The 10,915-nt window shown below is 41.5% G+C and overlaps 1 long non-coding RNA gene across 1 annotated transcript; it reads left to right on the forward strand.

Moving 5' to 3' along the window:
* Positions 1–16: 16 nt before the first annotated feature.
* LOC129816439 (uncharacterized) lies at positions 17–10,556 on the forward strand. The gene is made up of 2 exons (XR_008753556.1): positions 17–3,571; positions 3,673–10,556. It is a non-coding gene; the product is annotated as an uncharacterized LOC129816439 (long non-coding RNA).
* The last annotated feature ends 359 nt before the right edge of the window (positions 10,557–10,915 follow it).

The raw sequence follows: 10,915 nt of genomic DNA on the forward strand, positions 1-10,915 counted from the left end.
GACTGGCGGGCGGCTCTGGCGGCTCCTGACTGACGGATGGCTCTAGGACAGACGGGCGGCACTGACGGCGCTGGACAGACGGGCGGCACTGGCGGCGCTGGACAGACGGGCAGCGCAGGTGGCGCTGGGTAGACGGGCAGCTCAGGCGGCGCTGGACAGACGGGCAGCTCAGGCGGCGCTGTACAGACGGGCAGCTCAGGAGGCGCTGGGCAGACGAGCAGCTCAGATGGCGCTGGGCAGACGGGCAGCTCAGGCTTGCCGATGCGCACTGTAGGCCTGGTGCCGGAACTGGTGCTACCGGGCTGGGGACACGCACCTCAAGGCTAGTGCGGGGAGGAGGAATAGGGCATAGTGGACCCTGGAGACGCACAGTAGGCCTGGTGCGTGGTGCCAGAACTGGTGGTACTGGGCTGGTGCGAGGGGCTGCCACCGGAGGGCTGGTATGTGGAGGTGGCACCGGATAGACCGGACCGTGAAGGCGTACTGGAGCTCTTGAGCACCGAGCCTGCCCAACCCTACTTGGCTGAATGCTCCCCGTAGCCAGGCCAGTGCGGCGAGGTAGAATAGCCCGCACTGGGCTGTGCTGGCGAACCGGGGACACCATGCGTAGGGCTGGTGCCATGTACACCGGCCCGAGGAGACGCACTGGAGACCAGATGCGTTGAGCCGGCTTCATGGCACCTGGCTCGATGCCAACTCTAACCCGGCCGATACGAGGAGCTGGGATGTACCGCACCGGGCTATGCACACGTACAGGAGACACCGTGCGTTCTTCCGCATAACACGGTGTCTGCCCGTACTCTCGCTCTCCACGGTAAGCACGGGAAGTTGGCGCAGGTCTCCTACCTGACTTCGCCACACTCCCCTTTAGCCCCCTCCCACAATAATTTTTTTGGGCTTCCAACCGCGCCGCCGTGCTCGTTTCGCCAACTCCATTCTCCTGTATCCCTCCTCGCACTGCTCCAGCGAATCCCAGGCGGGCTCCGGCACTCTCCCTGGGTCGACCGCCCATCTGTCTATCTCTTCCCAAGTATTATAGTCCAGATCACGCTCCCATGTCCAGAAATTCACAACACGCTGTTCTTCTCTTTCACGCTGCTTGGTCCGATTTTGGTGGGTTATTCTGTCACGATCGTCATAACGTGGAAGAGATTAGGACCAAGGCGCAGCATGACGTGAATGCATTCTTCTCTATTTATTATAACGAAAACGAAGAACACTTTACAAACTATACAAAACAATAAACGGCGACCGTGAAGCTATAAAATGACAAGTGCAGACACAGGCAACTTACATATAGACATAGACAATAACCCACAACCCACAATACAAAACAGACTACCTAAATATGGTTCCCATTCAGAGACAACACAAAACACCTGCCTCTGATTGAGAACCATATCAGGCCAAACTAGAAAACCCCAGATAGAAACAGACAACATAGAACTGCCCACCCCAACTCATGCCCTGACCATACTAACTAAAGAAAAAACAAAGGAAAATAAAGGTCAGAACGTGACAGGTCCGTACAATTAACCTTATTTTAGCTCCCCAAAAACATAATAATTCCAGATCAACTGTAATGTCAATACCATTGTAAAGCACAATTTCTCCCCTTTCCAACAAAATTAATGGCATGACCTCCACACTGCCCGTTTCTGCATAATTCAAGAAGGCAATGAGCTCCGTCGGGTCTTTTTTTAAATGTCGGGTGGGGAATTGAAACTAATGCGTGATAGTGAGAAGGAGAGGAGATGTGTGGGAAAATGGCTTTTTTTCACTCGATCTGTCCAACGTATCACCGTATCGCCTCTAAAATATATATAAAAAACACTATAAAGAGTTTATATAATGTGTCATTACATACCTATTTGAAGGTTTGTTTCGAATTTGAATCAGGTTTTTAGGGCGGTGCTAAAGTGATCTTTAGAAGTAAACAGCGGCTTTGAGAGTCATTATTGCTTACAGTGATGATGCAAAAAATGGCTAGGTATCCCCCCTTACCCCTGTCACTGTCCATTTCTTGTTTTTAAATTATGAGAGAAGTGCTACACCTGGTGAAGAGAGATTGTAAGACAGAAATAGTTGCTTTATGCGTACTGTGCGTTACATGACACATCAAGATGTAACGGATGGTCAGTTTTTTTCAACTTTTCTCCAATACTATAGAGCCATTACCATGCCGATCAACGCTTGAATAGAAACGTAGTTCACACCCCAGATTTTGAAGTCAACACAGTCCCATTAGTTTTCTTTGTAGCCTCGTTTGAATGTCGCGGTTGCGCACATGTGTACAGAATGGGGTGAGTTTACGTTAGCTGGTTGCTTTATGGGTGTTATGACATGAGTATGAAATTGTATAATATTTTAGGGACTCCTGAAACAACCAGCAAACCAGGCTGTCATCTTGTGAACAGTGGATGTAAATAGTCTAGCTAGCTAAAGCATTTATTGCAAATTGAATGTACAATTTTGTAAGCTTGCCTTGTTGATATTTGCCATGCAATGCAGATATGGAAAAACGTAGCTAGCTAACTATTTTCTTGCTTATTGTGCAGTGGATGATAAAAATATCTGTATGCCTATGGATGTGTAGCTAGCTATGTAGCCGATCTGTGTATGGACCCTAAAACGCTTGGTATACATATTAGTTCAGTACCTAGCTCATAGGCGGAAATCCCAGGGGGGACGGGGGGACGATGACCCCCCCATCCTGGGAAAAATATGATTGTCCCCCCCAATCTATCACTGTAAACATAACTATGTAATTTCAATAATATTAATAATACGCAATGAAAGCACTTGTGCTGATTATAGACACTTAATAGTGCGTTTTTAAATTTCAAAAGATTGCGACCACCCCGCCCTTTGCCTCACAATGGTTTGATCCACTGCCAGTTCTTTAGCTGGCAAGGTAATAGAGGGTTCGTATCTACTGTCCGAAAGGCACTCAATGTACGTAACTGACGTGAGGTTAATCCAGTCAATCGCGCCATAGCAATGTTTTTTTTTATGTTGGCAGGGTTCACACACTAGCTGAATTTGCAGAGCTAGCGCTCAAACTAAAGCAAACATTAACTAGCAAGCTAGCTAGTACCTATTCCATTAATGTGGCGTCGTCAAAGATGGAATCTTTGCTATTGTCAGTTTATTCCAAGATCAGCATGCAGCTGTAGTTCTTCAAAGTCCCTGTGATAAGGTTAGCGATAAACTGAAGTCCAAACTGAACAGAACTACACTCTCTTATACCATTGTCTTAAATATATTTAATGGTCTCGTTGCAAAAGCTAAATTGTCGCTAGTGAACTTTTTTAAATTTATTTTATTTAACCTTTATTTAACCAGGTAGCAAAGATTATAGCAAACACCACAGAAACGAAATTGGTGCTCGCTAGCTTTACAAATTCAGCTATTGTTGGAAGCCAGCCAATATGAAACAAACTATATTAAAATGAGAAAAGGTTGCAGCATATGTTGTGTAAATGTGTGTGTGTGCAGATAGACCGGCCAGCCAGCCAGTCAGGTAAAAAAGACGGACATCGGAGTATTTTTCAGTACACCAAAACGCAAAGTAAGAACTCTAGTAGCCTAATATCTCAAAGACTAGTTGATAAAATGGTCATAAGAAAGAAGTGAAATGCTAATGGAAATGTTTCACAATGATGTCATTAGGCAGAGCAGGCAACAGATGGCACACAGACAGCAGAGCTGGGGACAGATATGCAGGGACAGACTGGCAGAGACAGGGAGTCTCACGTAAGTTTTTTGAGTCTTTGTTTGGCAACATTATGAAAGGTTCTCAATTTTTTTGACTTGTAAAATAGGGACATAATTGGAAAATGCCATGGATACCTGTTATGGGATTTTTGTGTTTAATGACTAAAATATGTATACATTTGACTTAGATGTTACTGTATGAATGAAACTTATTATAACCATAATGCTGAATATTATGTGTTCCTAATTAGAAAGAATGGAGTTATCTTCAGACAGGCTGGAATGCTGTGTTCCTTACAGGACAGTTTGTCTCTACCCAGGGAGGGAAAAGACCTTGGGTTGGTTGCAGATAGTTTAAGTTGTCCTTGATTTAATGTTCTAAAATGTTTAGAATTTATCAATAATAGGAGCTTTACTATTCCAAACAGATCCAATGGGTTTTGTATGACCAATATACATGTATCGATAATGGGGCAGGTCTGAAATGACCTGAGGTAAGGTGCACTACCATTAAATAAAAATACCTTAATAGATCCGGGTGCCTTAGGGGCCAGAGGGGTTATTAAGATGGAATACTGAACAGGTGTTGACAGGTGCAGTCGTGTTGTGCAAATAGGACAGCCATTAATTCAAAAGACATACCTAAATAAAGTTCTAACCTAAGTAGTCTGACTATGAAACGGAACGGTAAATATATTAAAATAGGTGAGGATATAAACTAGGCTTTGTGAGAAGGAAGGGTGGTTCTGTTTGGGCAAGATGACTGCACTTATTCAATACTGAAAGAAGTATCAAAAAAGGAGGAGAGGGAAACCAAAATCTATAAATCTGAGATAAAAGCCAAATCTATAGACAAAAGGTTCCAGGAGAGAGGGAAACCTAATATGGCGGAGTAAGATACGAGATATTAACTTTAAAAGTCCTATGACACAAAATAATAGGTTATTAACTGGGACTTTACGCCCCCGGGGAAATAGCTTATATTTGTATGGGTAAGATTTAATGTCCAATAAATGCAACGCTATAGATAAAGTTTCCAAATGGGAAAACAACCAAAATAATTAGGTAAATACTAACGGTAAAAACAGCACATACATAGATCATAGAAAATTATAATAATAGGACCATAGCTACTAGGAGCGGCAAGGATTTATTAAACATGGGCAGTAAATCCTCCAATGAGGTCCCGGAATGGGCCGGAGTTTGCGAATACAGAAAATTGTAATAATAGGGTTATTGGCTTCTTTATTCCAAAAGTGATGGTGGTTCAGGGGTTAAATAACTGCCTTCCAAGCTTGAGACCTGACTTCGATTTTACGGTAAATGCTCTGACTAAAATTTGAGTCTTTAATTGTAATTAAACCATTTGTATGTTTTGCCTGAGAAAATACGGTCGTTAGTGTCGGTATAGGATATAAACTGAAACGTTTTAATAACTTGTTTAGGTTCAAATGAAAGACTAATCTAATTCTAAATGATAGCGATGCGCTTTCGATGTGATACGTTGTGTTGCCTCAATGATCTGCATGAATGATATATTGAGACGGGAATCGTATTTATATTACTGAATCGTAGAAGTGACAGTTACCTAAACCTGATGAATTCTAAAGAATAAAGGAGAAATATGATAAAGTTGTGCCCATCGGAATGTTATAATTCTTATGGATTGACTGACATGCGATATAAATTTAGCGAAGTATATGGTACGTTTACATTTTGGAGTAGAGAAAGTTGAGAAGTTGATTTTACTTTTACGATAGTTTTGGTGCAAAACTCAGTTGGAGTAAGTAGATGTTTTTGCCTAGAGGCAGGTTGACTGGTTGCATAATAACGTAAAACAACATCATCACGTGGATACACAATAACGTTACTCAAATGGATTTGACCATTTTTCAGGTACTCTCTTTTCTGTACTTCTGGCAGTATAATTTTGATTGAGAGATGTTGATTGACGTTGTAAATTCTATTCAAGATCCAACATTTGTAAATTGGTTTTGGTTTATCGAACCCGTACTATTGCAGTTAGTCAACAATGATTTACAATTCGTTGAAAGTTGCTGCGGCCTAAACACGGGCTGAGCGCTCGTTGTTGACATCACTCACAATGCACTTTTGCAACCAGGTAATGATGTTGTGACTGAGGGTGGGACAGAGAAAATTGTTTGTGTCATTTAGAGGGAAAATGCGTGCATTATAGCTTTGAGCCACGTTTCAGAAGTTGTTAAAACTTCCAAATAGAATTTTATAAGTAGCTGAATATCGTCAGAGTAGTCTAAAAATACTCTAAAAATTGCTAGGTGGCCACCACGGATAGTTGGCTATAAGAGAGGAAAGTCAAAATAGTTGAATCGTAAAAATTTATGATAGCTCTTTATTGATTTTTAGTTCGAATATTTAGGTAACACCAGTGAAAATTAACAGAAAGTTAAGGTATACTAACATGCCGGTGGAGCTGATTAAATGTTAAAGGGTACCCGTTAATCACAGTTGTGTGTCTGTGTCTAAAGGCAGGGTACTCCTATCAACCATTAAGGAAATTTAAAACTAATGATTTGAGGGTGTACAATATACTTATTATAATTGCTAGGTTTTGTTTGTAGTAAACGTTGGGTTTCAGGGTATTTCCATGTTTACAGAGAAAAGATATCTTAAAGGTGTACACTCACGGAATATTAGGAGTTTTATTTTCCGAGTTTTAATTAAACACGTGAATTCTTTAGATAAAGAGATCTTTAATATGTCTCATATAGTATGTAACACGACTGTAAAAGGGTGGTATAACCTTTGACCTCTATCACGGCTTTCTCCTTGTGTTCTGATTAGCTTCGAGGGAGGGCCATTTGGATAATGAATTTGTGGTCATTTGTGATACTGATATTAAGGTAAATTTAATAACTGATAATTATTTGCGAGTTTATAGTTCCTTGCCATAGTTATAAATTGAACCAATGAGAAGAAAGAAAGGGCATAGCCTTGGTCTAAGGGCAGACTTTCTTGAGTCTCTCCCAATGGCCATAAGGGTACCATAAGTTCTCTTTGTGGAGGGTTCTAGAGTAGTAACTGTGGTCTGGTCATGTTATTTGAAACTGTTGTTTTTATCTTTTGACCGGTAGTAGTATTTTTTATATATATGGCACTCCGGGAGAATATTGGCTTAGAAGAATCCCCGGCAGTGGAGGGACTCAAGGCCCTGTATAATCAGTGGAATGCGTCCCGAGATAAGCCGTACCATTACACAGAACTTAGTAGGGTGGGGGCGAGCAGAGCAGAGCAGAGAAATAGGAGTGACACAGACTGGGTTACGGTTACTGAGGGGAGACAGAGGGAATGAAAAACTTAGTTGATTTCAGGAACTAAGGGGCAGCACTGATAACTTTTAAAGTAGATAAGACACTGAACAGAGAATTGTTAGGTTGATCCAGTATTGATACAAGGGCGGAGCCAAGTATCAAAGGGGGGATGGAAGAGGACACTTTGTGGCCTATCAGATAATAATAATAAACAAAAAAAATGTTTTATATATATATATATATATATATAGCGTTCCCAACTTACTTGGCGGACACGAGTATGGTAACTGAAAAATTAGGTCAAGATATTCTTCCTAGTTGGGTTCCTAGGATAATAATGGATGACATTCTAGCTAATCAAATAGAACAGAATGACAGAGGTTCTAGCAGAACACATTAAAAAACTGTTAATTAACCAAACCCGTATGTCCAAGATTTTATACTCTACAGGAGAACTACAGGAGGGGATTACCGACATGATTGGGCCAGGGGACTGGGTCTGGGTCCAATCACCTAAGAAAAAGGACTGGAAGCAGCTACGGTGGGAGGGGCAATACCAAGCACTCCTAGGGACTGCATTCGCAGTGAGAATAGCTGAAAGAGCTACCTGGGTGCATGTCAGACTTGTAGGAGGGTAGGACACACTGACACTGTCGAACAATCACAGGGGTAGGAGCAGAACCGATCAACAGGATACGGGGGTTAAACTCCTACTGAAGATTCCCTTATACCCGACCTTTCCCCGCTGTGAGCGTTCATAGAAGTGAAAGTATGGCTTGGCCTCTGGCTGTTGATATGTTCTCTGGGAGAGGGTGGGGCTTTACAGGGGCGCTGATTGGTCTGAGCTGTCTTATTGTGGGAGCCATATTCCTAATACACCACACCCCACCTGAGTATGCAGAAGGTGGTAACTTGACCCATGGTTTCGATGATGAGAATTTTGTATTAACCAAGCATAAGAGATCCCTTGATCTGGATAGACAGGAAGTTAGAGTGGAGGTTAGGAAGGATGTCTCAATGGAGTTTTATGTAACAAATTGGGGTCTCTGACTCCTGGGCAGTCTAGAACTAAGAGCCATTATAGAATATATCTGTGTAGGTCCCCGTGTGGTTCATGGACACAGGTCATAGCTCACACACAGAGAGAGAGGGCTATGTAAACCCATACATCCAATTTAGGAACAGATGGAGTATAGTAAGGGTTGGAGTTTCTGACTGTGTTCCCGAGCAGACAAAGTATTTTATAAAGGTACGAATTAACATTAAAACGGTAAAGTCCCAGGATTTCGGGTTATGGTATGTTGGCTTCGACCAGTTTTCAACTGATACTATGGTACTATTCCAGGTGGCAGAGGTTAGAGCTGGTAAGGAGACTATAGTCGGCCAGAGTTCAATTCATCTCCCTAACACCACGGACATTCCTAGTATAAACATCCATAAAGGACCTGTACGAATAGTTCAGACAGTTACCTTAAAGAAGTGATAGAGGTGGAGACTGGGTTTGGGGATTCCAACTTTGGTTAAAAGGTATTCAATATACAGCCAGATCAGTAGCGAAAGAAGAATGTTAATGTCTGTGCTACTGCCAAACCACAGCTGTGTCACGATCGTGTGGAGGATTGACGGACCAAAACGCAGCAGTAGGAAAATAAGCCATATTCCTTTTAATGAATATGAAGGCAAAACGAAACAAAAACACTTATACACTAAACAAAACAAGAAAACGATCGTGAAGCTAAGAACGAAGTGCACACACAAGCTACAAACGTATAACATAGACAATTACCCACATCAAATGAAAGCCTATGGCTACCCTAAATATGGCTCCCAATCAGAGACAACAGAAATCAGCTGTCTCTAATTGGGAACCCATCCAGGTAACCATAGACTCTCCTAGACAACTAAACCAACATAGACAACGCTAGACACATGCACTCAACACAAACCCATACACTACACCCAACACCCCCTTTACCATATAACCACCCAAAACCTATAAAACACAAACATTCCCCATGTCACACCCTGACCTAACTAAAATAATAAAGAAAACAAATAATACTAAGGCCAGGGCGTGACAAGCTGACCACCATCTCCTTTCCATTTGATGGAATTGATATACTCAGGGGAATGGCCTGTATGATAAAGCTGTTCATGAAGGCAGGGAAGCCATACAATGACAGTTGCTTTGATCTGAATAACCTTTATCCCCATGTGCCCATTACCTCCATTCCTCCTTTCACAGTTACAGAAGGACACTATTATTGTAGGGCCTGGCACATTACAAACGGATGGGATGAAGAGGAAGTAAGAACTGACTGGATGGTTGACTTCTGGGGATTTCAGTAAGATAAAAAGGCCCAGAGCGGATGTGTGGTTGTTATGTGAAGGGATGAGGTTGTGGCCTGTCCTGCCTACCAATTGGACCGAACTCTATTGATCTTTTGACAATAGTATTTACATAGGATAGTATTGGATATGTTATTGGCTGAAAAGGGTGGCGTGTGCGTCTTATTCGGAGCAGAATGTTGCACATTTATTCCTGATAACACGGCTCCAGACGGATCAGTGACCTAGGCCCTGACGGGTTTAACCACCTTAACTCACGAATTAGCAGAAACTTATGGGGTAGATACTCCCCTGACTAATTGGTTTGACAGTATGTTTGGAAAATGGAAAATTGTCATAATCACTGTGTTGTGGGCCAATTTCACCTGTATGAGTGTTTTGATTCTGTATGAATGCTGTTTGATTCTGGGTGTGAAAGGTCTCATTTCCAGGACTCTGGAGAAATCAAGGACAATATTGATGATAAGGATACGGACCGATTCCAAGTTCTGACCAGTGGGAGGATGAATACTGGTTCCCCGACCGAGGATGGATCCGGCTACTTTGAGACATTATAAATATTAGGTCCCGTCTTGTGTTGATGATTTTTATGTTAGACTGTTTCTTTGATGAAGATTATAGTTATGATTCTGATATAGGCCTGGAATAACCATTGTAAATACATATATTGATGTAATTGTAAGATGTTGTGGTTGATTTAGGTTGTATTTTTTAAAACAAGAAATATTTCTAATAAAAATAGAATTGTGCTTTTTAATATTACTAATAAAACTAGAAGTACGATTAAAGGTATAATATTTAGTCATAGGGTGGATATGTTATGGGATTTTTGTGTTTAATGACTAAAATATGTATACATTTGACTTAGATGTTACTGTATGAATGAAACTTATTATAATCATAATGCTGAATATTATGTGTTCCTTATTAGAAAGAATGGAGTTATCTTCAGACAGGCTGGAATGCTGTGTTCCTTACAGGACATTTTGTCTCTACCCAGGGAGGGAAAAGACCTTGGGTTGGTTGCAGATAGTTTAACAGGTGGCAGACAGTAATGAGAACTCTAACTATACTGCCATTGTATTCTAGAGGAGGATGGACATTAAAACCTATGACATCATCTTTATTATATAACCTGATGTAAATTGTACTATGATTCAGTACTCTCGAGAATAAACGCTATTGATTGATTGATTTTAAGACTGGTTTCTGTCCATTTAATGCTGATAATTATCTTACAAATTCTTATGTATGGGCAGAGTGTTTTAATTGAATTGGTTGATAAACAGATAGGAATTAAATTCCTTTAACAATACCCCCGCTCTCAACTTAAACTGATGACTAAACTAAGATTTGTTTATGGCAATGGTATTGCTGTTGTGATTAATTGTGTAGTTTTGGGTACCGGTAGTTAGGAGTACGGCAAACACCTTATTTATTTTCTAGGAGACAGACTGAGTCAGTGAGGGTGGTGAAAGGGAAAGAGCCAGGGAGAGAGACTTCAGAGAACAATGTCACAGCCACGGCAGGACCAGGTGTCACCCTTGTTGCCAGCAGCA

This window comes from Salvelinus fontinalis, chromosome 2 (assembly GCF_029448725.1).
Source record: "Salvelinus fontinalis isolate EN_2023a chromosome 2, ASM2944872v1, whole genome shotgun sequence".
Classification (NCBI taxonomy): Eukaryota; Metazoa; Chordata; class Actinopteri; order Salmoniformes; family Salmonidae; genus Salvelinus; species Salvelinus fontinalis.